This window comes from Pongo abelii, chromosome 14, assembly GCF_028885655.2.
Source record: "Pongo abelii isolate AG06213 chromosome 14, NHGRI_mPonAbe1-v2.0_pri, whole genome shotgun sequence".
Classification (NCBI taxonomy): Eukaryota; Metazoa; Chordata; class Mammalia; order Primates; family Hominidae; genus Pongo; species Pongo abelii.
Genome location: NC_071999.2, coordinates 81562019 through 81588141, shown reverse-complemented (window position 1 = coordinate 81588141; position 26123 = coordinate 81562019). Strand labels below are relative to the sequence as shown.

At 39.2% G+C, this 26123-nt stretch overlaps 2 long non-coding RNA genes across 2 annotated transcripts; both read right to left on the bottom strand.

Moving 5' to 3' along the window:
- Positions 1 to 1490: 1490 nt before the first annotated feature.
- LOC100449790 (LMO7 downstream neighbor protein) lies at positions 1491 to 14399 on the bottom strand. The gene is made up of 4 exons (XR_008512939.2): positions 14011 to 14399; positions 11532 to 11609; positions 11297 to 11417; positions 1491 to 2254 (listed from the first exon to the last, which is right to left on the bottom strand). It is a non-coding gene; the product is annotated as an LMO7 downstream neighbor protein (long non-coding RNA).
- Positions 4176 to 8412, bottom strand: LOC112128590 (uncharacterized). The gene is made up of 4 exons (XR_002911092.3): positions 8318 to 8412; positions 6490 to 6569; positions 5508 to 5586; positions 4176 to 4257 (listed from the first exon to the last, which is right to left on the bottom strand). It is a non-coding gene; the product is annotated as an uncharacterized LOC112128590 (long non-coding RNA).
- Positions 14400 to 26123: the final 11724 nt, after the last annotated feature.

Sequence of the window (26123 nt, the reverse complement as noted above, 5' to 3'; positions counted from 1 at the left end):
AAGAAGAAGGAGGACATAAAGAAAGAAAATATTTTGTAAGACTGTACAATGTATTTGTGTTTTAAACTAAATTTTATTACAAAAGAGTCAATAAATTTAAAAATTTAAGTTTATGAAGTAAAAAAAAGCTACAGTAAGCTAAGGTTAATTTATTATTAAAGAAAGAAAAACATTTTAAATAAATTTAGTATATCCTAATTGTACAGTGTTTAGAAAGTCTATAGTAATGCAGTGTCCCAGGCCTTCACATTCGCTCACCACTCATTCACTGACTCACCCAGAGCAACTTCCAGTCCTGCAAGTTCCATTCATGGAAAGTGCCCCATATCATTTTGTATCTTTTATACGGTATTTTTACTGTACCTTTCTTATGTTTAGATACACAGATACTTACCATTGTGTTACAATTGCCCATGGTATTCAGTACAGTAACATGCTGCATAGGTTTGTGACCTAGGAGCAACAGGCTGCACCATATAGCCTAGGTGCATAGTAGACTATACCATCTAGGTTTGTGTTAAGTCCTCTCTGTAATGGGCACACAGTGACAGAATTGCCTAACCATGAATTTCTCAGAATTTATCGCCTTCATTAAGCGATGCATGACTGTACATATTTTGAAAGTAGAGGTGACAGGAATTATTGATGGAATGAATATTGTTGTGAGGGAAAAGAGAAAAATCAAGAAAAAACCTACAAGAATCCCGTCCTCAAGGAAACAGTCTGTTGCTTGATATTTCTAGAGTAAAACTTAAACCAGGCCCTACAAAACGAAGGAGCATGGCTCTGTTTTAGAGCATTGGTGAGGACTAGTTTTATAAAAGCTCATACTCATACATTCTTGCAAACTCCCTTAATCATTCGAATAACTGTGTCTTCCATCCTCCTCACTCAGCCCTGAGCTCCAGAAGGGTGAGAATTATTCTTATTCGTCATTTCTTGCCCCACTCCACTTAGTGCAGTGATTTGTGGAGAATAGGGTTTAATGAAAATTTTTGTGTTGATTTTGCTTCAAAAAAGATTTGATGCCGGGCGTGGTGGCTCACGTCTGTAATCCCAGCACTTTGCGAGGCTGAGGCGGGCGGATCATGAGGTCAGGAGATCGAGACCATCCTGGCTAACACGGTGAAACACCGTCTCTACTAAAAATACAAAAAATTAGCCGGGCACCTGTGGTCCCAGCTACTCAGAAGGCTGAGACAGAAGAATGGCGTGAACCCGGGAGGCGGAGCTTGCAGTGAGCCGAGACAGCACCACTGCACTCCAGCTTGGGCGACAGAGTAAGACTCCATCTCAAAAAAAAAAAAAAAAAAAAAAAAAAAAAATCTGAAACATACAAACTGTTGTAAACTTCCCTAATTCCTTCAAATCACATTACATTACAAAGTGGCTTATGGTTTTCTTTTTTAGAATGCTAATATATGCATTTGTTTATATATGCAAATTTTTTATCTTTGGCAAATTTCAAGGACTTGAGGGTACACCATGATTTAAAGATTATAAAGGAGATCATTTTTTTCTTGCCATTTACTTCTCAAAAGAATTAGAATTTATTTTAACACCGTATATTCATATCTTAAACAGATTTTAGGCAACTAAATGCTAAGAGAGACAACCAAAGCCAATTCAATATCTTACACATGTTGGATACTAATTAATACAGTTAATTAAAGCAATTTGAAATCTCCTTTTCCTGATTCCATTAGCATTGGCTTTTTCAACTAATAAAGAATTTTTCTTAAGTATTATGAATTGTTATGAAAATCAGAAATTGCAGGGGCATTTACGGAGGAGAAATAATTTATTCATTAATTACTAAAATTCACTGACCATAAATTTGTCACCGAAATAAAACTGTGGCACTTATGCCCAGATGCACTCATAAATAACTAAATAATTAAACTCACAGCCAAAGAACAAAAGCCGCTCAATGGGCACAATGAAATCCAAATTAGTATCTCACAGGACTAAAATAGAAAATGTAATAAAATTATGCTAATCTGCATGTGACCCTGTCAAAGCTTTTATGCTAGCAGTTTCCAGAAATTCCACTTTGTTTTCCAAAACTGAGTTCCTGTTCAGTGTCCCTTAATTGTGGCAAAGTATTTGAAACATTCCAAGGCATATGTTGTCCCTATCAACACTGTATCGGTTGTGACAATGAGGACTGTGATCTTCCAGCTCTCTGAGGACATCCTCCCCTAACTTCTCATTTTACCAGCGTGGGCCCAAGCCTCCTCCACTGGATACAAAGCTGGGGGAAAGAAAGATGAAGAGATGAGAACCAGCATTATTGAATACCTATGATTTGCTAATATTAATAACTGCACTCAACACCTGGCTTAACTATATTCACTTATTTAACCCCCATGATATATTTTTCTCCATTTTCAAACAACAAAATTGATATCAAAGGTTTAATCGGATTCCTCGAAGTCACCCAGGACCAGAGGTTTTGTATCTAGCTTTTCTTAATTCCAAAGTCCATATTTTTGTTTGGCCTAAAGATAAGACCTCAAGTCCCACATTCATTCTGGACATCCTGCTCAGAAATCCCTAGAAATCTATAGCTCTGTGTTGAGTCCACTCTGGATAGACCAGCCTGCTCAGAGGATAGCAGTTCCCTTTTTTTCATGAAGCTGTTTTACTCAGCAACCTCATCCTGTCTTTGGAAAACAAATCAGTGAATATATTGATTATAACCTAGAGACCCCTGACATATCAGAAGCATGTTGATTATGAAGGGATCACCCACATTTACTGTGTTCTTTAATGTTGTATGAAAATATAGGGAAACTGGCAAGGCAAATTCACTGGCGGAGCCCTTGAATAATGAGTCAGATATCAGAAGATTTAGTAAACGCAAAATAATTAGTTACCATTTCTGGCTTCTTCCTGCCCCTGCTAGTTTTTTAAAAAAATAACCAGGCTTGGGTCCATAGAATTTCAACTTCTTATCTTTGCCCTCCTACTTAACTAAGTCACCTTGGCCAAGACCTTGACCTTGTAGAGCCTCTACCTTATTTGCAAAATTGTGTCAACTAAGTCAACTTCACACAGCTGCTAGACATTCGAACAAGAGTATGTACACCCAAAAAGAGTCCAACAGAGTTAATGTAGCCCCCATGTATGTTTTTCCTTGACCAGCAGAGTAATGTTTTTAAATATGAATTTGAACTTAAGAGGGTAAAGAATGTCCCAGTCGGGCACAGTCCCCACCACTCCCTATTGTCATATAGCAGGCAGCTCCACACATTGACACTCTCTGCCTGAGTCCCTAGGCATTTAAGCTTGCATCTTATGTTTGATTGTCTTCTGTAATCATATGGCTATTGTAAATATTGTGTATTGTTTTGAGGATAAGAATCATATCTTAATATCTTCAGATCACGAACATATATACAACAGAATGTCATGAAGATAGTGAGCTCTAAATGGAAGTTTCTAGAAATGAAATAATATGGATGGTGTCTTGATAGAAGTTGTGGCACTCTCTATAGAGAAATCATTCTCACAAACCTGATCAAACTGCAAAACACTGATTTCCAGGGCCCAAGACACTAACTAGTCTTCCTTTGGCTTGCCAGAGAACACTCAGATTCTTTTTAAAGAAATAATCTTAATGCCTGACTTGGATTGAAAACCTGCATTTGTATTCTGCAGCAATGGTTCAGGTCATGAACGTTTCACAAGGAAATCAAATAAGTAAATCAATAGTACAGAAACTGTTTACCCCAGGGCCCATCTGCTACCCTGTGGTTCATTATAGTATTTAATATTGCCATGATTAGAGTTCCTCTCTTGTGAGTTAAATAAATGGTATTTTGAATGTATGAAAAGTTATTACATATTCATCTAAGCAACTTCCAAAGAATTTTTACACACCACTGAGTACTGGGCATTGCATGGCACTGGGGGAGGTTCAGCCGGAATCTAAAGCATGATTTACAGGTCAGGCTAGCCACAGGAGAGGGTAAACAACAAGCAGAGTTATTTCAGACCCGCTATTCCAAACTTTCTCCTGCAGGCTGAGTGCCTTTATTTATATCTGCTTGTGAAAGAATAACATATGTGCAAGAAAATTGCACACTCCAGACCCCTTGTCATTGATTTACATAAACAGAAAAACCCACAAGTTTACATCGGTTCCTCTTCTTTCTTCATAATTGGACAAGTTTTCTCCAGTGGTTTAAATAATTCTTTTCAGCCAAAGCTTTCTGATTGCTCCTTCCTATTAACTTTATTCCTCTCTGTATCCTATAACAGGATAATAACAAGAGCATTGGAATCTTAATTTTGCAAATAAAAAGGGAGACAAAATGATTATCCCCAAATCCTCATTCAGCACTAGCAACTGGCTCCCCTTCTCTGGCTCTCTTCCACATCATACTGTTCAGACACATGTGGCCAGGGATCCAGGTCAGCAAGATGGGCTCCATCAGATGTAAGTGGTGCTCAGTGCAGACCTCAGTAGGAGAGAATACATTTCAGCCTAGAGGCCTTTGACGACATATCTCTGGGAGAGGTTAACAAATCATTCATTATTCTTGTTTTTACTCTATAATGATCCCAAATATGTGGGCCATGAGTCCCCTGGAGATATGGAGAATTAATACAAGAAGGGATAGAAGAATCCATATTTTCAGAGCATATATACTCAAACAATGTCTGTAGATTGCATAAATATCTTGCACATATAGCTGCTACTGTTTTAAAATTTATACGATTCATATGCACTGCTCTGATTTATGAAATAGCAATTATCTGAAGTGCTATTAAATTCATTATGATTTTCTAATTATGCATTGCCACAATCATTACATGATAACCAAGTAGAGATACTATCACGTAGGGGTTACTGGAAAATAAATGAAGTTTTGTGCCTTCAGAAAGTTGAGACCCACTATTCTAAATGATATGATAAAATTTACGTTACAAAATAAAATTGGATACAAGGAATCCAGTTTCTTTTTGGGTAATGAACATCTTGAAGCACACTTTTCACACTTTTATTCTTTCGAAATTTTATTATTTCCATTTATACCTTTTTGTGTCTATTTTTTTAAAGTTTTGTTTCCCAAGAAATGCCTATTAAATAATTTCTTACTTAGGCTTTTCATAGTAAACACATACCTTTTATTAGGAATTTTTAAATTAAAATCTCCTTTCCATTCCAATACTTACTTTAAAGACACCTAATTGGGAATTGCAGCTTTTATGTTTTTTCAATTTATTTTGAGTTTATTTTTAAAGCAATCACAGAATCTCCAACACTGGTTCCTCTGTATCAGAGCCTCTGATGCACACATGGATATCTAGTCATTATACCTATTTTTATCACTTTCTGGCAATTAAGAACATTCTATATTACTTAGTTCAGAAATAGTGCTATAACCAGTGACATAGTCCTTTGTCTTACAACTGGCTCCATGCCAGAAAACTATGACTGATTTTTCTGAAGAAAGAAGTTTATTGAGTTTATTGAGATGATCCCCAAGCAAACTTACAGGCACAACGCTGATTTCAGTATAGACTTCCTACTGGCCCATCTATGGACTCAAAAATCACTGCCCTACCATAGAAAACCTGGGGAAATGGCAATCGTCATTATGCAAATTGTACTGGTCTTTTTCAATATTTGAAAAGTACAAGATACTACGTTTAGAAGACAATAAATTGCAATTATCTTAACCTAGAAGGAAAGAAAGAAACTGAAGTGACCTACAATAGCCATGCTCCTGGCAATGATGCGTAATTGACACTGTTGAGATGGGTTCTGAGTATGATCATTTTTATTATACTATAATCACTATCATTTCACACATGAAATGTATCATAAAACCAAACCCTAAGATACTACATTTTCACTGGGCTTAATTATAGACCTTAAGTCATATTTTAAATACATTACACACACACACACACACACATACACACACACACACGGTATAAATCCTTCTGAATACTTGGTCCACTTATTCCTTTGCTTAACTAATTGACCTTTGTAACCAAGAAAACAGTCCTGGATCTCCACCAAGAAATGAACAGCGAAAGTTTCAAAAATAATATGTAAAGACCAATTATGAAATGTGTCCTCAAATAAATTGTTCCTCAAAATGATTATCAAAATCACATGGGGAATTTTTACTTTTTAATGCAACTTCTCATCTCCCATGACTAAAGTTTCAATAGGTCATAGACAGAGCCTAGGATCTGTATTTATTTAACCCACGAGGTAATTCCAATAATCAGAGAGGTTTGGGTGCCACTTACTTGACCTTCTGCTTTTGGAATGTCCCATATGCTCTAATCACCCTCTGATATTTTTCTGAAAACCTACCAGATTTGCCAATGTCAGCGGCCAACCCTAGTCTTCCATGCCACCTAAAGTCTAGCCCACAGCCCACCTTTTCTTTGCTTGCTAGCAATCAGAGAAATAGCACAGCACATGTTTGGACTAATCAAATCTAATAATTAATTGGCACTTACTGTCTACATGGGTTGTTTATAATGATCATTTGTTCTGATTTGTGGCCATTGTGGGTGATAGACTTGCTATTCTGCAGCAACTATAACAGATGCAAAGAAACAAGGGACAGGATAAAGAAGAGTACCAGCTTTTGTGCACTCCCAAGGCCACAAGCAGTTCTCACAGTGACCATGTAGCATTAGACTTGGGAAGACCACAGAAGCCTAGTGATCCTCAGCTGGCAACTTACCTTTGTTTGACATCAACTTGTTCTCTCATTGAGTCATTTTAGTTCAAAGTGATACATGTTTTCTGTTGTTTGTTGTTTGTTTTGGTTTGGTTTAGTTTTAGAGACTGGTGACCAAACTAGTAGCTTTTGCTCACAGTAGCTGAGGCACCCAGTTCTTTAAGAAATCTAGATAAAATCAGAATTTCCACTGAGACTTTTGCACCTTCTTGAGCTGCTTTGCATTTTCCCAGAGTTTCTGTAAGGACTTGACTCTGAAGCATTTCATGAAATTTAGTAGAATTTACTTCTTCAAGATGTTTGTGGTTACAGGGAGAGTCACACTATGGAACAAGAAGACTTCCACCCAGCCACCCAGTTCCACTCTCATGATTTTCCTCATTATTACTCCTGTACTTTCTCCTAGCCCCCAGTTCTGCAACCTCAAGGCAAAACAGTGCCAAAGTCTGGATATAAGGTGGAATACAGGAGTGATTAAAGGCATGAGCTTTAGCTGGGGTCACACTGCCTGGATTTAAATCCCACCCTGATCAGCACCGTGACTTTGAATAAGACTCTTGGCCATTAGCTATCTCATTTGTCAATTGGGAATGAAAATAATGGTGTTTTCTCCACTGAGTTTTTGGGAGAATTATATAGACCATGTATTAAAGCACAAAGCATAGAATTTGGAACATTATAGGTTCCCACAATATCCCCCAGGAGGCACTTAATATTTGATGATTGGCTGAGCTATGAAATGATGCACCTGATTGGCTTCCTGCCTCATTAATTAGGATTAGAAATAGAATCCAGCTCAGTATTTTATTACTAATACTCAACTAAATACTTGGAGAAATCAAATACCAGTGATTTCAAGAAATTTGCATCTAGTTAAGAATACACTGTAAACACATGAAACAAGAGATCTGAGAGGCAAAACACAAGGTGATTAAATTAATAAAATAGAAAATAAAAGTTAAGCAAAGTCATGTTCAGAGTTTGGTAGTGATATTCAGTGAAAGTATTTTGAAGGATACATTTTGAATTTCATGTTAAAAATGCTAAGTAACTGAATGTGGCAAGTATGAGAGAATAGTTCAAATGGTGGCTACTGTTAAGAAACATACATTGATTGACCTGATTGGAAATAGCAGGTCAATGCAAAACCTTAGCTAAGGTGAGATGGGGAGGGGCAAATGGCAAACAGTAGAGGCCAGATGGGAGAGTTTGTGTTGATTCCTATAGTCATTTGTAGCTGTAAGCTGCAGAGAGAGAGAATAGGACAGGCACTGGTGGAGAACAGCCTCCAGGAAAAACAAAGGAGTGTGGAATGTGGGCCCCAGAGCTCTGTGGGATGAATGGAGACAGTACAAGTTAATCAAATACTATTCCAGAAATAATGTTCTGACAATATTTAACACAATTATAATTTCTATCATTTCATGAAATCAGAATCACTCAAACACACAGCAAAATGTTTCCATGGCATTATCCTTCATGACTGTAGTGATGGACTGGACCATATGCACACATCCAGGGGGCAGTGAGAGAGCGGAACCATGGGAACCAGCAAAAAGTAAAAGCAGAGTCTGGCTTAGAAGCAATCAGATCTGCATTACCTCCTAGCTTTGCCAGTTGCTAGCTGGGTAACCTTGGGCAGGCTGCATAACCTCTGTGAGCTTCAGGATCCTTCTGGGTAAAACGTGGATAATGCCCGCCGAGCACAGTTTTCCTAGGGATTAAAGGTAACATTCCGTACAGTGTCTTCCACACAGTAAGCACTCAATAAATGCTAGACTATTGTAGCATGCAATGCATGTAATTGAACCCAAACAACAAGAAGGGCTAGAGTTGAGAGTACTCAAAGGCCCTATCAGAAACCCCAGGTTTTATTTTACTTATTTTTTTTTAATTTTTAAGTTTGTATTAAAACTTTTCGTTATTTACCCCTGTGTGAGCTACATAAGCACCCAGGAGTTGTATTTGCCTGCCCCCTAGTGGTAAGATAAGCCCACTTCAGGCATGCGTCCAAACATCGCATTTTATTGACCAGAAACCCAAGGGCTGAAGAGGTAAAGTGACTTCCCCAAGATAACGGTGTTTTAAAAGACAGTACTGGAATCCAGGTCTTAGCAATCCTCTTCATGTTATTTTCTAACCACAGCAGGGCTTCAGAGATCCGAGGTAAGTTTAGGCTGGATGTTTAATGGATACAAAGTACTGATCTCCCTCCCATCACCTCTCTTATGCAATAAGGCTCTTTTTCCTTTTGTAATGAGTTTCAACAGCCAGCCCTCCTGCCACCTGGAGCCAGGCATAAATGAAATGGTTGTTGAAAAATAAAGGGAAGCTTGCGGTGCTTATGATCAGAGAGGGCTGGGCTCCCATGGAGCAAAAGAAGCCAAGTTGATGCATATTTTTAAAATCCTGATTTAGGGGTCACCAAGCACACACTTTACCAGGAAAGTGACTGAAGCTGGATACAAGAGGTAAAGGCTCCCACCCTGGGGTGTGGTGGGCTGGGAATGGTTTGCAGCCAGATGACCTGGTTTGAATCCCGGGTACGTCTCTTAAGTGGTCTTTGGTTTTTGACTGATTTTCACAGACTAGATTTTGTCATCTTTAGTTTGAGAACCAATAATTAGCTTTAAAAAAAAAAAGGAAAAAAAAGAACTATATCTGAGTTCCAAATGGCAAGATTTTCAAAAGGAAAGGTTGTTTTATACATAACAGAGCTTTATATAAATGCAAGATGTTACCATTTTCACATTGCAATATACAGTGGGTATAAAAATCTACAACTTTGGGTAAAAAAAATGTCTGTAACTCATTTCAGTTCTGTTATGAACAAGGCTTTTAATGTCTGTGAGCCTCACTTTAGTCATCTTAAAATATAAATACTCACTTTACAGGTTAATAATGAGAGTTCGTGGCACGGCATCTGGATGTTCAATAAATGTTAGTTGAATCTAAAACAAAAGCAACCAACCCTCAATTTCCTTCCTTTATTGTCTTCCCCAAAACCATACAAATAAGCAAGGCGGAAACTAGAGATGAAACTCAAGTCAGTCAATTTGAAATTTTGGTCATAGGTTTGGTTGGTAGACAAGATTAAAGCCAACTTCAAACACAGCTCTGCAGATTTATAGGTGGGTAAATTGCCCTTAGTAAACCCAGAGTCATTAACATGACAGGATGGCCCAGCTATATTTAGACGAATACCTGTCTTTTCTTTTGAAATTTAAGAAAGATAATTTGCCAAGTTTTAGGGTTTTTTGAACTGTGTTCTATGAAACAATAAGGTGTTGGAGGGTTCTCAGGACCCTGCAAGAGAGGGTTGGTGATACTAGAGTGTGCTTCTGGGGGCCCCTGATTCTCTGGTTCAACCTAAGCATCCACACTTTTTATGATTTTATTTGGGGAAAAAATTTCTGCTCTAAGACAATTTTTAAAAATATGACCATGGCCGTTATGAGGCCTGGTGACACATCCCATCCTGATTAGTTGGGCCTTTTTACATGTTTCAGAAGTGGCACCATGAATTCCAGCTAATTCTCTTACCAGCACGGACTGAGGATCACAGAGGGGAAACGCTGAGAAGAAACACAGAAAGATCGTTAAAGTAGCTGGCTGGTGGGTCCAGGGAGGCTGAGGGAGGGTTAATGGGGAAAGGAAACATGTTGATCAAAGAGTACAAAGTTTCAATTGGACAAGAGGAATAAGCTTTAGTGATCTATTGCACAGCATGGCGACTATAGTAAATAATAATGCATTGTATATTTCAAAACTGCCAAAACACTAGATTTTAAATGTTTTCCCCACACACACACAAAAGTAAATATGTGAGGCCATGGATTTTTTAATTACCTTGATCTCATCATTCTACGAGGTAAACATACATCGAAACATCACATGGTATCCCATAAATATAATTACTACTTGTCAATTAAAAACTTAAAAAATAAAGTAGCTGGCAAAGACTGTATACTGACTTTGTGCCAAGTCACTGTCCTACATCCAAAATTAATTTAGTGAATGCTCATAACAACTGCATGATCTGTGTAGTACTATTATGATCCCCATTTTACAGATGAAGAAAACTGAGACACAGAGAGATTATTTGCCCAGAGAGTGAGCAGTGGAGTCCGGCACAGGAAATTTGGTTCCAGAACCTGCACTCTTAGCTTCTCTCCTAGATTGTTTCTCATCCCACAAATAAATCATGCAAATAACCATAACTAGGAAGAAAAATAGTCAGCTCCAGTGTTGCCAGGAGTGTCACCTTGCTAGACAAGGGGTCATAGGCTATTATAGGATGCAACTTCACTACATTTTCTACTGAAGAAACCCTAACTGAAGAAGAGGTAATGTCCCTAAAGCAGGCCATTGCAAGGGACAAATTATCCTGGAAGTTTGTTTTAGCTTAAAAATAAGTCATATGCAGCTGTGCACAGTGGCTCACACCTGTAATCCCAGCACTTTGGGAGGCCAAGGTGGGAGGATTGCTTGAGCCCGGGGTTCAAGAACAGCCTGAGCAATATAGTAAGACCCCAATCTGTACTAAAAGAAAAAAAATTGCCAGGTTTGGTCATGCATACCTGTGGTCCCAGCTACTTGGGAGACTGAGGCGGGAGGATGGCTTGAGCCCCCTGGGAGGCCAAGGATGCTGTGAGCTGAGAATGTTCCACTGCACTCCAGCCTAGGTGACAGAGCATGACCCTATCTTGAAAAAACAAAAAAACAAAAAAAAAAAGTCACATGAAATCTGCATACTTTACAAATGATAATTATATTTTTAAAAGTATTTCCATGTTAAAATGACTAGTAACTTACCAGTGAAATTACCTCACCCTGCTTCCCCTTTATCCACCACTGCACTTCCAGTGAAATCATCATTCCCAAAGCTGCGACCTTTTTATCCCACGGTTTCATGACATACATGTTGGTGAAGCACAAATGCAAAAGACAGGAAATAGTTAGCTATGGTCTGTTCAGTATGTTTTGAACACTGGGTTATATTAAGTTAATCTCCCAAACAAATCCTATGCTCCAGACCTCCTTTTCCCTCAATGACCTAACAGTAGGGCAGGAGTATCTTCCTGTTCCCCCAGTGGTGGATTGCCATGGAGCTCATGAAGCTTAAGGTGTAGGCCCCTTACTTGGACAGTAATGCATTGACAAAGTCATAAGAGTTTGTAAAGTTTGCAAAAGAAAAATATCTTAACCACAATCAGTTGACATCCCTGTCTCTTTTCATTTCTACTTTCCCTCTATTACATCTTTCTTCTTGTCAGAAGGCAATGGGGTGGCCGTGGGCATTTTTAAGACCTAGAGAAGGGGAAGTTAATTTAAAGATATGTCATTTGTGTGAGTGAGATACAGTCATGTGGCTTGCAGTCGCTTCTATGTATTACTAGCTATCTAGGAACAGAAATGGTTTCAAGGAAATACCTGTCTTCCTCTGTGCCGACCCACCCTGCAATATTGTGATATGAAGATGTAAGGCATAAGTCAAATGAGTTATGAACATGGCAGCCAGCTTTAGGAGTGTTCAGCAGTAGGAAAAAACAAGGTTTGAAATGAACAAAATCAGAAGCTAATCTATAAAAATTCTTCCAAATATTACAGCTTATATGCAAAGAAAATTTCTAAGATGGTTTTCCCAATTTTGAGAATCTTAGAAATTTACATGGCATAACCAAAAAGAAGTGTAAAGCTGAAAGAAATGCGTAAACTCTCAATATCTGGCTCAACTATGCTAAGAGAAAGATTAAATTACCTATTATCCATCAGAAACCTATGAAGAAGCAGAGTGTGTAGCCAAAACTGTAGGAAAAAGTGACACAGATGCGTCAGGCAGTTAATGAATAAAAATGCCTTACTGGACTATGCATACACAGTTTATCAACTTTTTTATTTTTGTAATTTCATGTGATTTTCTTATTCTAAATACTCACATTTGCCCCTAAGTTTGTATTCTCTCTTAAAGAGGGTGACAAATTTGCATACGTTTCAGATTCCATCAATCTGTATCTGCCCCTGCCTGCCCCCGAGCATTACCCACCAATGTCCTCAGAGCACCTATGTGCTCTTCCTTCTGGCTGGAATATTCTTCCCCTAGAAAGGTGCACATCTCACTCCTTCACTTCATTCAGGTTCCTGCTAAGACATCGGCATACTCAATTTCCCAAGCAAATTCCTATCTAAAATAGAATCCCCTAGGACCCTCGTACACTGTTGGAGGGAATGTAAATTAGCATAGCCACTATGGAGAACAGTATGCAGGTTACTCAAAAAACTAAAAATAGAACTACCATATGATCCAGCAATCTCACTGCTGGGTATACACCCAAAAAAAACGAAATCAGTGTATCGAAGAGAGATGTGCACTCCCATGCTTACTGCAGCACTATTCTCAATAGCCAAGACAGGGAATCAGCCTAGTGTTTATTAATGGACGAATGGATAAAGAAAATGTAGCACATATACACAGTGGAATATTTTTCACCCATACAAGAGAATGAAATATTGTCATTTGCAACAATTTGGATGGAACTAGATGACAATATGTTAAGTGAAATAAGCCAGGCGGAGAAAGACAAATTTTGCATATCCTCACTCATATGTGGGAGCTAAAAATTAAAACAATTGAACTCATGGAGATAGAGAGGAGAATAATGGTTACCAGAGGCTGGGAAGGGCTGTGGGGAAGATAAAATGGGGATGGTTAATGGGTACAAAATACAGTTAGATAGAAATACACAACAGGGTGACTATAGTTAACAATAGCTTGTTGCCCACTTAAAAATAACTAAGAGAGTAGAATTGGAATTTTCCTAACACAAAGAAATAATAAATGCTTGAGGTGACAGATACCCCAATTGCCCTGAATTGACATTACACATTGTATGCTCGTATCAAAACATCCCATATATCCCATAAATATGTACAACTATTATGTATCCATAATTAAAAACAAAATAAATAGAATCCCCAGTATTCCTCACCACTCTCTATCCTTTTATATCACTTTACTTCACAGTATTTACCACCTGATGTGTCCCCCCACTATAATATGATATAAGCTCCATAAGAGGAGCAGCATCATCTGTTTTGTTTACTGCTTCATCTGTGTTGTTGAAATCAGTAACTGGCACACAGCGGGCACTCAAATATTTATGGGTTGAATAAACAAAAATGTGTGTGTGTATATATGCACATGTGTGCATGCAGATTTATGGAGGCATGATAGATTGATAGATCGATAGATATATATATATAGAGAGAGAGAGAGAGAGAGAGAGAGAGATACCCAAATCGATGGAATGGAAGGGTTGATCTGGTCTCTACAGCCAGGAAAATCCGATTCAGAGAAGGAGCAGGAGTTCTCATCTTCCTGAGTCCCTATGCCTTTGTCCAGGCAGGTCATCCTATCTTTCATTTCAACCCATGGTAATTCCAGCAATCTACTCCTATTTTTCTCAGAGGAGCCCCGGGGTAATCATCTAAAAAGAATAAAACTTTTAGTTTAAAAACTGGCCACTTTTAAAGTCAAGACCCCAGTGACCTGGCAAATACTTGCCTCGCCCACAGAGTCACAAAGAAATGACTTCCGCAAAATCCCACCCGCCAAAGGCTGTTGGCTTATTTTCTGGGGGACCATTGAGATTCCTAAAACGTGACAGCCTCTATCAAAGCTGCCAGCTCGCTCCGGGAAAATCAAGGACTCTCCAGGCCTCTGCATAGTGAGCTAAAGCGTTCCTAAGTCAACTTTTGTGCAGAAAAACAGCCTTGTGCAAGCCCCTGATAGAGAAACTAGGATGTAGTTTCTTCGCATTGCACCGGACCACATTTGCTCCTACGAGGCAATAATCGTTGAAATGTCCTGTTAATCCCTCAGCCAGTGTCCTGTAGGACTCGGCACTGGGGTGTCCCCAGAGTACTAATATGGACTGATCGGTGGTTCAAAAGCTGACTAAAAAGTTATAAAACTGCAAAGGGAAATGGGGGGAATGGGGAAACCCGCACTGTGTTTTTTTCCCCGTCTGTGCTAACACTGCCACCTAGTGTTATGAATACGAAGAACCTGCAAAATCAAAATTTTCACCAAGAAATGCAGATTTAGGAACGTAGGCTCATTAAGTGCCATTTATTGTTGATTTTTCTAAAATGGTGTCAATCCTGTTTCATCTGGAAAGCTGAAATAAAGTTTTGTAGAAAACAGCACAGGCATTACTTCTTGCAAAAAGGTAAGAGTTAACATCTATTGTTTCTATTCACCAGCCATCTTTCCAAGAGCTCCACTTGAATTTACTCAGTTTTTGGTCACAAGAAGCTCATGAGAGGTGCTACTAGTGATTCCTGTTTCATTTTTGTTTTACGCGTGAAAAATTGAGGCACAGCGAGGAAAAGTAAGGCCATCAAGGTTACATGCGCAGGAAGCCACTAAGCCTCAGATAGTGTCACTCTTAAACTGCTGTCTTCACATTTTATACCATCCGGTCCCTCTTTCTAAGTGCTAATTGCCAGAAAAACAATGCAAAATAATTAGAAAACTTGAATTGAACCCTCAAGGAGTTGCGAGACAAACAGCTTTTTGTGGAAAAGAAAATTAAGGGGAGACAGTGTTTTATCTGATCACCAACAGCTTTTCAAATGGAGATTCGTGTATAAGGGTTTAAGATTCTACTACAGGTATAACAAAACAAGCAAAAGAGTGCATACTACGGCTAACACTCCAATTCTCCAAAGATGCAAATGTGTTTTAATGCAATCCCCTTCACATGGAGTGATAAAGATACATTACAAGGATGTAAGGTGGGAAGACCCGACAGGGAATTAAAAGGCTCCTTCATCAGTTTACTTCACTCTTTTGGCTTTCTATTGCCAGGGCTTTGAACCTTTTAATCTCATCTTTTTAAATAAGGCACTTCGGTTTAAAACAAATACAGATGCATATAGCCCCCAACACGCATATTTATGTATAAATCTCATACAAGCACTACATTTTGTGTATATCATTAAACTATGCTAAAAAGGTAAAAAAGAGATAAAGATAAAAGCAGTATTTTCACTATTTATAAGCTTTATAAAAAACAAACATGCCTCCTTCAAAATTGTCTTTTTTTCAAATGTAGTATGATTAAATAGTCCCTATTTTTACAAAATATCTTGGTTGATCAAGATTGGAGACTTGGTTGTGAGCTAGTGTGTGGGCATCCTTGGTCTGCACGGCTATCACAAACGGATGCAGATACAAAAATTAGGGGAAAGGAGTTGGTCTATGGCTGGTTTACTAAATCATGGCGCTCATTACTCAATGGCGTGTACCAGTTAAGTGGAGGCTTTGTTAAAAATGAGCTAGTAAATTTCCATTCCACTATAGTCACTGACTCTTCCATTTGTGTATATTCGCATAAATTTATTCAAACCCTGATACAACATATCATCTGAAAATAGTTTTAAACATATTAATTTCTGATGAGAATTTTTATGCATGAGATATTTAGTTTGCAAAAAAATGTATAACAATGGGAACTTGTTTGGTTTTTTTGGGTTTTTTTGAGATGGAATCTCGCTCTGTCACCAGGCTGGAGTGCAGTGGCGCAATCTCGGCTCACTGCAGGCTCACTGCAACCTCCGCCTCCCGGGTTCAAACGATTCTCCTGCCTCAGCCTCTCGAGTAGCTGGGACTACAGGTGCCCACTACCACGCCCGGCTAATTTTTGTATTTTTAGTAGAGGCGAGGTTTCACCATGTTGGCCAGGATGGTCTTGCTCTCCTGACCTCGTGATCTGCCCGCCTCCACCTCCCACAGTGTTGGGATTACAGGCGTGAGCCACCGCGCCCGGCCACAATGGGAACTTTTAAAATATTAATTTTGAAAACAGTCTATCACATTTCTTTCAAAATGTTTTCTTATTTATTTATAAATGGTGACATTTATCTGACAAGAAAATATAATTCAGTTTGTATTTGTATTTTAAATATCTGTTAGGGAAACTATGACAACCATTTATCAAGGAAAAGTTCAACGCATTTGGAAAGCTTTTATTTGAAAAATAAAAAATGCAGAACATCTTCAACTATGGCCAAAGTAATGAAAACAAAGCCACCCAAAATTTTGTAACAAAACGAAATGTTCAAGGTCATTCTTCATCTCATTACAAAGTGTTATTCTACTCTAGTAAAGACCTTGTTTTTATAAAATTAACCACATTTATAAATTTCTGGCTTCCATTTCTTTGAGACTAAATCTTGCAACAAATTATGCAGTAAAAATAGTATATTAATAATGATAAAATCTGAGGCTCTCTAAAACTTTGTTCTGGAATCCTTGTATTCCAAAATAGCTATTCCATCAATGTTACAGTAAGCTTACAATTTTATCATAAATTGTTTTTAATAAAGTAATTTATTGTTTAGTATTTGTCTTCTGGAATGTTTTTCTTTGGATGGCTCATTAGTAGTAGCAGTTCTTGTATTTTGTCAACAGAATTTTGCAAATACCGTAAGCTGAGATATGATAGGGACAAACACACTACGTAGCAAGCCTCCCACACTGAATTATTTGTTCTCATACTCATTTCTTCTGGACTTCAATGTTTTCTGTGCATCTTCCAGCAAAATTTGCTGACAAAGCCATCTCCATGTTATTTTCAATATGTTATTTCAGTCATTTTAACCTCAGGAAGGTTAAAGGAAGGAAGAGCAAGAGTATTCACCTCTGTCATCTGCTACTACGTAATAAAATATCAGAAGCTTCTAAACATCTATTATTATAGATAGTACATTATATCCTATCAGGATAGGTTGAAATCTTGACTTTAAACATCGCTGAAAAAAACTGTAGGAGTTTTTCTTCATGCTTTTCTTGCTTAGTTTTTAAAAATCTTGCTTGCAAGGTGATGCCACAATACATCACAACATGCTGAAAGCAAATGATCAAGAGAGGGCACCCGTATTAACCTCTGCACAGTGTGGAACTCCCATTCGCCTTCAGAATATGTCATGTTCTCTATACCACATGTGACAAACCCAGCCAAAAAGACAGGCATATGTGTGTCAATCCTTCTATGAGTGATTAGAAAAACTTAAAATTTTTACTTTCAAACATATAAATACACATAAGTGTTCTAATACTTTCTTCCTACAAATACAAATAAATCATCTTGCACTTCATTTTGGACAGCACTAACCATAAGAAATGAGTTATGTGCTGACCAAACAAGCATTGTAGAAGTCATTGAAATAATCACTACCCCACTGAAAATTAGGTCTGACAGAGAATACAAGTGCCATTTCGTCACATCTCTTTGTGATGAGCACACATTTATAATAAAGACAATTTAAGAAAAACATTAATATTTGTAGTCAAAATCATATTAATGTACTCCTCTTAAAGAAGCAGAGCCGCGAGGGGAAGATACTCATGTTTTTAGTTGGTAAATATCAAAGTGACTGTGGTATGCTGAATAATGTCTCTCCAAAGATGTTCTCCTCCTAGTCTCTGCTACCTATGAATATGTTGTCATATGGCAAAGGGACTTTGTAGGTGTGGTAAAGGATCTAAGGGTAGAGATGACCTTTTGCTGACAGAGCAGGCCTGTTGACCCAAAGAAGTCACACACTGGGGGTGAAGGGATGGGTGTTGACACTGCATACTGGGTAGGCTGTGCTGCAGACACCTTCTAGCCATGGGCCAGATGGGAAAGTGGACACCCCAGAGGAGGGTGTCATGAAAGGCTAACTCATTAGAAAGACCACACAGATCAACAGGCACTGCAGTGAACATCGCTATAAAAAACAGGGAGAGGGCAGGCGCGGTGGCTCATTCCTGTAATCCCAGAACTTTGGGAGGCCGAGGTGGGCAGATCATGAGGTCAGGAGATCGAGACCATCCTGGCTACAGTGAAACCCCATCTCTACTAAAAATACAGAAAATTAGCCGGGCATGGTGGCCGGCGCCTGTAGTCCCAGCTGCTCGGGAGGCTGAGGCAGGAGAATGGCGTGAACCCAGGAGGCGGAGCTTGCAGTGAGCCAAGATAGTGCCACTGCACTCCAGCCTGGGTGAGAGAGTGAGACTCCATCTCAAAAAAAAAAAAAAACAGGGAACGCAAAGGGCTTCCACAGGCCCATGACACTGTCACCATGCAAACATATCAGTGCTTAGATGCCACCGGTGGGGGAAGGAGAGAGGGAGGAAAAATTCTGATTTGACTGGATTAAATCAGAAGCAGCTGTAGAAAAGAAATAGATAAAACTAGATTTGTGTGTCCTGCCTTCAGATTGAATGGAACTCCAAACAGATATTAAGTCCAAGTATAGAAAAATTAACGTTAATTTTCATAACTTTGTTAATGTTGATTTTCATAATTTTGGCAAGGTAGTATGAAAATATTGTATCCCTAAGGACCCTGGTACACAGAAAGCACTCAATAAACACTATTAAGGAGAACTCAGGAGGGTAGAGGGTCTTTCCTGTCTCCTCTGTAGCTGTGAGCTGTATTCCTGAGAGGAAAACTTTCACATATGCAGAATGAAGGCATCGTGGACATTCTAAACCTGATCATATATTTAAACTTGAGACGGCTTCAAAAGCAGCTTTCTATGGCTAAAAGATCCTAGATAGCTAGCTAGTCTGATTTGGATGTAGGACTGGATTCAAGAGCATACACGACTGGAGGGCTTGACCCAGGAGTTCTTCTGGCCGTCTTTGATGGATGTTCTCCTGCTGCTGTGAAACAGGTTGAAAGGGTAAATGAGCTTCTGACAAATGCAGGGGGAACTCTCTATTGTAGCCTGAAATGGCAACAGGCAGATCAATGCTTTGCATGCAGGTCTGTGACACAGAATTCACTATAGATCTAAGAAAGCACTTTGGGGAGGGGGGAAAAAAAGGAACAACAAATAGCACACGAAAATATCTTATGTTAAAATCCTGGATATAATGTAGAAAAAAACTGCTGCATTGTTTTCCTGATTCTAATGGGCCTCTCCTAGGGAATTTTGAGTAAGTCCTATTTCTTCTGCAATCGAATTTTAATGGCAAAGAGTCATGATAATCTTCCACAGAAATAGTGTTGTGAAAAATACTTCTCTATAAAGAGGTTTGAGGATCTTTACAGTGAAAGTAGCAAAGAGCTTCACACAGAGTTGTCAAACAACATTCAAGTCACTTAATAGGTCACCTAAAACTGTGTTAAACAATACCATGGGATATTGGCATGTAAAATCCATAAAGTGTTTAAAATTTAATCACAAAAGGATGAGTATTAGTTTCATGATTTGCTTTCATGAGCTTTTATATAAGAAATTTGAACAAGTATATTCCTCATGCTTTACAAGTATTCACTAATTACCAGGTTCCCAATGTTTCACCTGTTACCATAAGCCGATCTTTTATATTTTCTAGAATACATCAAATTTTCAATCAAGTAACTACTCACACACATGATCCTTGTTGGGTATAATTGAAAGAAAGATCCTTGTCTGCTCTCCTGTTCTCCCCATATTGTTTAAGAAACTCGTTGAAAATAAGACAAGGTCTTGCATAAAGCAAATACTCAGTAAATATTTTTGAGGTAATTCATAATGCCTAACAATGGTAAACATTGTGGTTGACTCTAACATTCATTACACTCCCTTCGGTTAGCAATAACATGACTGTAAGCTGGTCTTCTCTGAAAGAGGTCTTGATTGCCATGAGAATGGGATTACCCTTGGTTCAAAAATGGACAAATAACTCAAGTCTGGCCAATGAGAACAAAAATATTTTGCTGAAAGCTTCTGGGAAGTTTTCCTACACACTTGAGAGAACTAAGCAGTCAGTCTCTCTTCCAGTAGATAATAACAAGGAAGCACGAAGCCCTTCCCTTGTCTTGTAGCCATGGTTGTAACTAGCCTTAGGATCAGGACAACATTGAGAATGGCCAAATAGCCTAAGATTAATATGCTTTTTTTTTTTTTTTTTGAGACGGAGTCTCACTCTGTCACCCAGGCTGGAGTGCAGTGGCATGGCCTCAGCTGACTGCAACCTCTGCCTCCCGAGTTCAAGCGATTCTCCTGCCTCAGCCTTCCAAGTAGCCGTGACTACAGGCACACGCCACCACGCCTGGCTAGTTTTTTGTATTTTTAGTAAAGACGGGGTTTCACTGTTAACCAGGCTGGTCTTGAACTCCTGACCTCATGATCCGCCCACCTCAGCCTCCCAAAGTGCTGGGATTACAGGCATGAGCCACCGTGCCCGGCATGAATATGCTTCTTTAATTATGTTATTGAACTGCTGGATGGATCAGCCTTCTCGACTTCCTTTTAGGTAAAGAAATAAACTTCTTTATATTTAAGTCAATTTGAGCATGCAAATGAAGACAATGGATATTTCTTTTACTGTTTAAACCCAATACCCTATTTCCAGCTACCTTTAGACATTTTTAAATGTATGTCCACCCTGTGGTATGCTCTATCCAAAACAGGAAATATCTCCACCTTCAACAAATATCTAAACTACCCAGGCTTCAGGTCCCAAAGTTATTCATTCATTTGTCTTTTGGTCCAGTTCACGGATACATTATCACCCAGAACAGCGGTCCCCAGCCTTTTTGGGACCATGGACAGGTTTCATGGAAGACAATTTTTCCATAGATGGGGTGGGCAGGATGGTTTCGGGACGAAACCGTTCCACCTCAGATCATCAGGCATTAGACTCTTATGAGACTGCAAGCTAGAACCTTTGGATGTGCAGTTCACAATAGGGTTCACGCTCCTATGAGAATTTAATGCCGCCACTGATCTTACAGGAGGTGGAGCTCAGGCAGCAACGCTCACTTGCCCACCGCTCACCTCCTGCCATGCTGCCGGGTTTTTAATAGGCCACGGACCAGTACCAGTGCACAGCCCAGCCACTGGAGATTCCAGCCCAGAGTATCTTGAGTGACCTGCTCATTCCTCTGCAAAACAGGCCAACTCTGTAAGGTTCAGCAGGAATACAAAACAAGGGAAGAATCACTGGGATGTTTATCTTAACTCAGAAATAATATTTTGTTCCTTCCACGTGATCTGTTAAGATTGTTTCTGCCCTTAAATATGTGGTTTAAACATCAACTCTGCTGTCAGATCGCTTCCTCCCTCCTCACAGACTCTCATAGACCTTGTCTCTTCTACCATGTACTAGGATACTTTGGTTATGTGCCTCTCTTCTCCCTGTGAGAATAACAATTGTTTTATATTCATCACATAAACTCCAAGTATCTACACGTTTCATGAAGAAGAATCTGGAAGTTGTTTTCCTGCCTCCTATGCATGGACTTCAAGCACAAATTAGTTTTTTTTTTTTTTAATGTCATTTTTACTGACATGAACTGGGACTTGCATTAGCATGCCTTCTAATCCCTCCTCCAGATTGTGAGGATGGATGTTAAAGTGCAAAATAAAACAAGTAAAATCTCAACCCTGAGACACCCCATTAGGCATGTCTCTCAACTCTAGCAATCAGGCAGTAGTTACCATTCTGTGCCTATGCATTGAAATTCAGAGAGTTTCACCCTTTTTTTGGCTAGTTTTCACTCTTACATAAACATTTCAAGTAAAATGCTAAGATTAAATTCTTAAGCAGAACAAATTCAATTTTTCCGCTTTCATTCCTAAATTGGGCACTGAAGATGTTCCATGCCTTCATATAGAGGGTAAAATCACCTCTCCTCCTCTACTTTCATGCCAACCCAGAAACATTTGTTTTCTCAGGACTATTGGAAGAAGAAATCATTCTTCTCTCTACTCTGCTCCCTTGTTTCTCCCCACAGAGGGAGGAGTGACAAACACCACCCCCTTTGGGAAAGACTGAATGTTAGAAGTGGCCACTCATATGTGGCCTGCACCCTCAACTATTCTTTGACCTTGTCTTTGAAGCTGCCTGTCCACAGGCCAGATGCAGTCCTCTGTCCTCCATGTGGTTAGCCCATAAGTACAGAGGACAAAGGGCCCTTCTCTTCGATGCTCCGTCATTAAGCTCAATCCAAGTGGGAAGTTGTCCAGCAGAAAAGAAGCTGTTATTTTCCATCCTTACCTCCTATAAAAGTTTCCCTATTGGCTCAGCACTGAGGAAAGATGGGTTTAATTACCTACACACATGTAATTCTCAAATATATCAACTGAAGAAATGAATGGCTAAAGAATACACCTGTACCTACTGCCTGTAAGGCAAGGATATGAAGATGTAGGTTTCAGGAACATTTATGACGTCCCAAAACAAAGAACTTGGTCAGATCCAGTAGCTTATGTCTATAATCCCAGTGGGAGGACGAGGCAGGAGGACTGCTTGAGCCCAGGAGATTGAGGCGGTGGTAAACTATGATCACCTGGGTGACAGAGCAAAATGCAATCTCTAAATCAATCAATCACAAAACTAGCTTATGCCTTAATATGGCATCTAGACAGCAATTTTTTATTCAGCTTCTCCCTGCTTCCCACAAAGCATAAACACATTGAAAATAAAAAATTCTTAATGCTAAGATATAAAACTGGCAAACTAATGCTGGAATCTAGAGGGGATTTCCATCAACTACCACGTAGCTGAACTATGTGTCAAAACTTAAGGACCAAAGCTTGTTTGTAGCTTGAAATCAGACAGACCAGCCTGCATCTTGGTTAAAAGACCTAGGGTTTGTATCAGAACATTGCAGAGCAGAAATGCCCCCCAGCTGACCAGCTCTGCACCTCTGAGGCAGATAGGGTAGCCTCAACCCCAAAACCTTTATTTCCACAATATTCTGCGATCCTCAGAAATTACAGGGCAGAGGGAGGAGAAGGATCACATGTGTGTTGAGGTGACATACAACACACAGAAGTGCAGCTCCAGTTTCTAGTACATTATAGGGAAGGGCACAGACAGTAAGTGGCCTAGAAATGGCTTTCTATGTTACCCTTCAACTTATCTCCCTGGGAAAACTGGGCAAGAGCATCAGGTCCATTTAAATACAGCCAGGCACTGAAAACTGGGCCAGCTACCCTATACATGAGGGGCCCCCAACTGAACCTTTGAGAAGGACAATATCAAACACAAACATGTGTATGATCGGGGAAAAGGCACGTTGCAAACTGATTTCCAATGTCAACTCTCAGGCCTAATTTTGTTGGATCTCTGGGAAGCATTTGACACAACAGGTCTCTCTCTCCTTAAAATATGGTCTTGACTTGGTTTCCAGGGCACCAGGGTCTTGATTCTCTCTCCTGCTCACTTTTCTGTATCTCTGATCTCTAGTGCTGGAGGGCCTCAGGATTCAGTCCTTGGACATCACCTCCACTCTAGTTATGGTCAGATTCCAGGTGATGTCCCCCCAGTTCTCAGCTGAAATTCCATCTACATACTGATGACTCTATATTTCCAGCCTGGGCCTCTCCCTTGCATAGCCAGCTGCCTACTCAACACTACTATTGAGGTATCTGATAGATTGCTCAACCTCACTATGCTTAAAAACCAAATCTCTGACCACCCTACCCAAATGTGCTTTACTTGTAACCATCTCCATTTCAGAAAAATGCAATTCCATTTTTCCAGCTCCTCAGGCCAACATTTCAGATTCATTTTTTATTCCACCCTCTTTTGTGTCATCCAATCTTGATCAAATTCTACCAGCTTCACCTTCAGGACACACACACACACACACACACACACATACACACACACTACAATCTTCCCTCTCCTCACTACCTCCCCTACACCCATCCTGTTGAAGCAAATGTCATCTTTTTCCTGGATAATTTCAATAGGCTCCAAACTGGTCTCCCTGCTTTTGCCTGTCCTTCTGGAGTCTTGTTCATACAGCAGTCTGTAGCAGTCCTTTTAACACATCAGTCAGTTTGTTTCATTCCTCTTCTCAGAACTCTCTGGAGTCTTCCCCTTCCATTCAGAGTATAAGAGCCCATGTCCTGCAACGATTGCTGCTCTGTACCCTCCACTTCCCCATGGCTCCTAAACCCTCCACACTCACTCCACTCAACCACGCTTGCTTCCTGGACACACCAAATACTCTCCTGCGCCAAGCCTTGTCACTTGCTGTTCCCTGTGTCTGGAATGCTTTTCCATCAAGTCTCTGTTCCTTCATTGCTTCAGGCTTTGGACCAAATATCAAAAGGCTGTCCCTGACCACCTGTATAAAAAGCACTGTCAAACTTCCATTTCCAGCACTTGCATCTTTCTTACCCAGTATTTGTTCTTTGTTGCTCTCATCGCCACCTGCATGTTATTTTTTCATGTATTGTTTTATCACCTCCCTCAACCAGAAAAATAAGACCAATCAGAGCCGAGACTGTATTTCTTCACTGTTCTACCCATGGTGCCGAAAGCAGTGCCTGGAGCATAAAGTATGAATTACAAAATTTGTTGAAGGGCTGGACTCTTCTCTTGTTCCTAGGTGAAGTAACAAATACCCAGGGGCTTACACAAATGTAGAGCCGGTATCCTAGAAGAAAATAGCTCTGAAAACTGTACTTATAATTTGTACTAACAGAAACATTATCACTAAGTAAGATAATGTGAGAAATGGGGAAAAAAAAGTCATAAGAAAACAAGAGCAGATGAAAAGACAAAAGGCTTAGATGAAAAGGAGCAATGGTCAGAAAGAATGTTGGATAAGGAAACGAAAATGATGGCAGAATTAAGGCATCCTCTGGGGACAGTGAAAAACAGAATTAACAAGGCAGAAATTGATAGTGGTTTCTTCATTCATTTATTCAACCACTGCATATTGAGGGCTGCCTCTGCATATACATCAGGCAGAGAACAAGGCAAAAGAACTGTATCTTCATGAACATGCAGTGAGATGAACAAGCCCACGTGCTGCTTATAGGAGTCGAAGCCAGCAGTGCCTTTCTGGAAACCACTTTGGCAATATATACTATGAGTGTCTTAAAATGCATAATCTCTGAGCAACTATTTCGTGTCTATGAAAATAATATAAAGAAAGAGATGATCATAGAGTATCACAGAATTTACATATTTATATATAACATGCACATATTAAAATGTTTGATCTTAGAAACAACTGAAAAATACACAGTAATGGAATTATCAACTAAATATTACCAAGGCCAAACAATAGAGCACTATGCAACCATGAAAAAACGATAAAAATAATTTTAAGAACATGGAAAAATTCACAATCTATACTTATAAATAATTATATGCAGAATGAATTCAAACACAGAGCTCTTGTCTTTGGAATTTGGGATTCAGAATTATATTCTTTATGCTTTGGGGCATTTGACAAGTTATCCTCAAGGAACACATTATTACTTTAATAATAATCAGAATAAGTACTAAATAAAATTTTTATCTCCCACATTAGCATTTCTTATATATTTTAAACCTATTCCAATACAGTTCTCAGTTCCTAGAATTCTCCATTCCACTTACATTATTATAAAAGA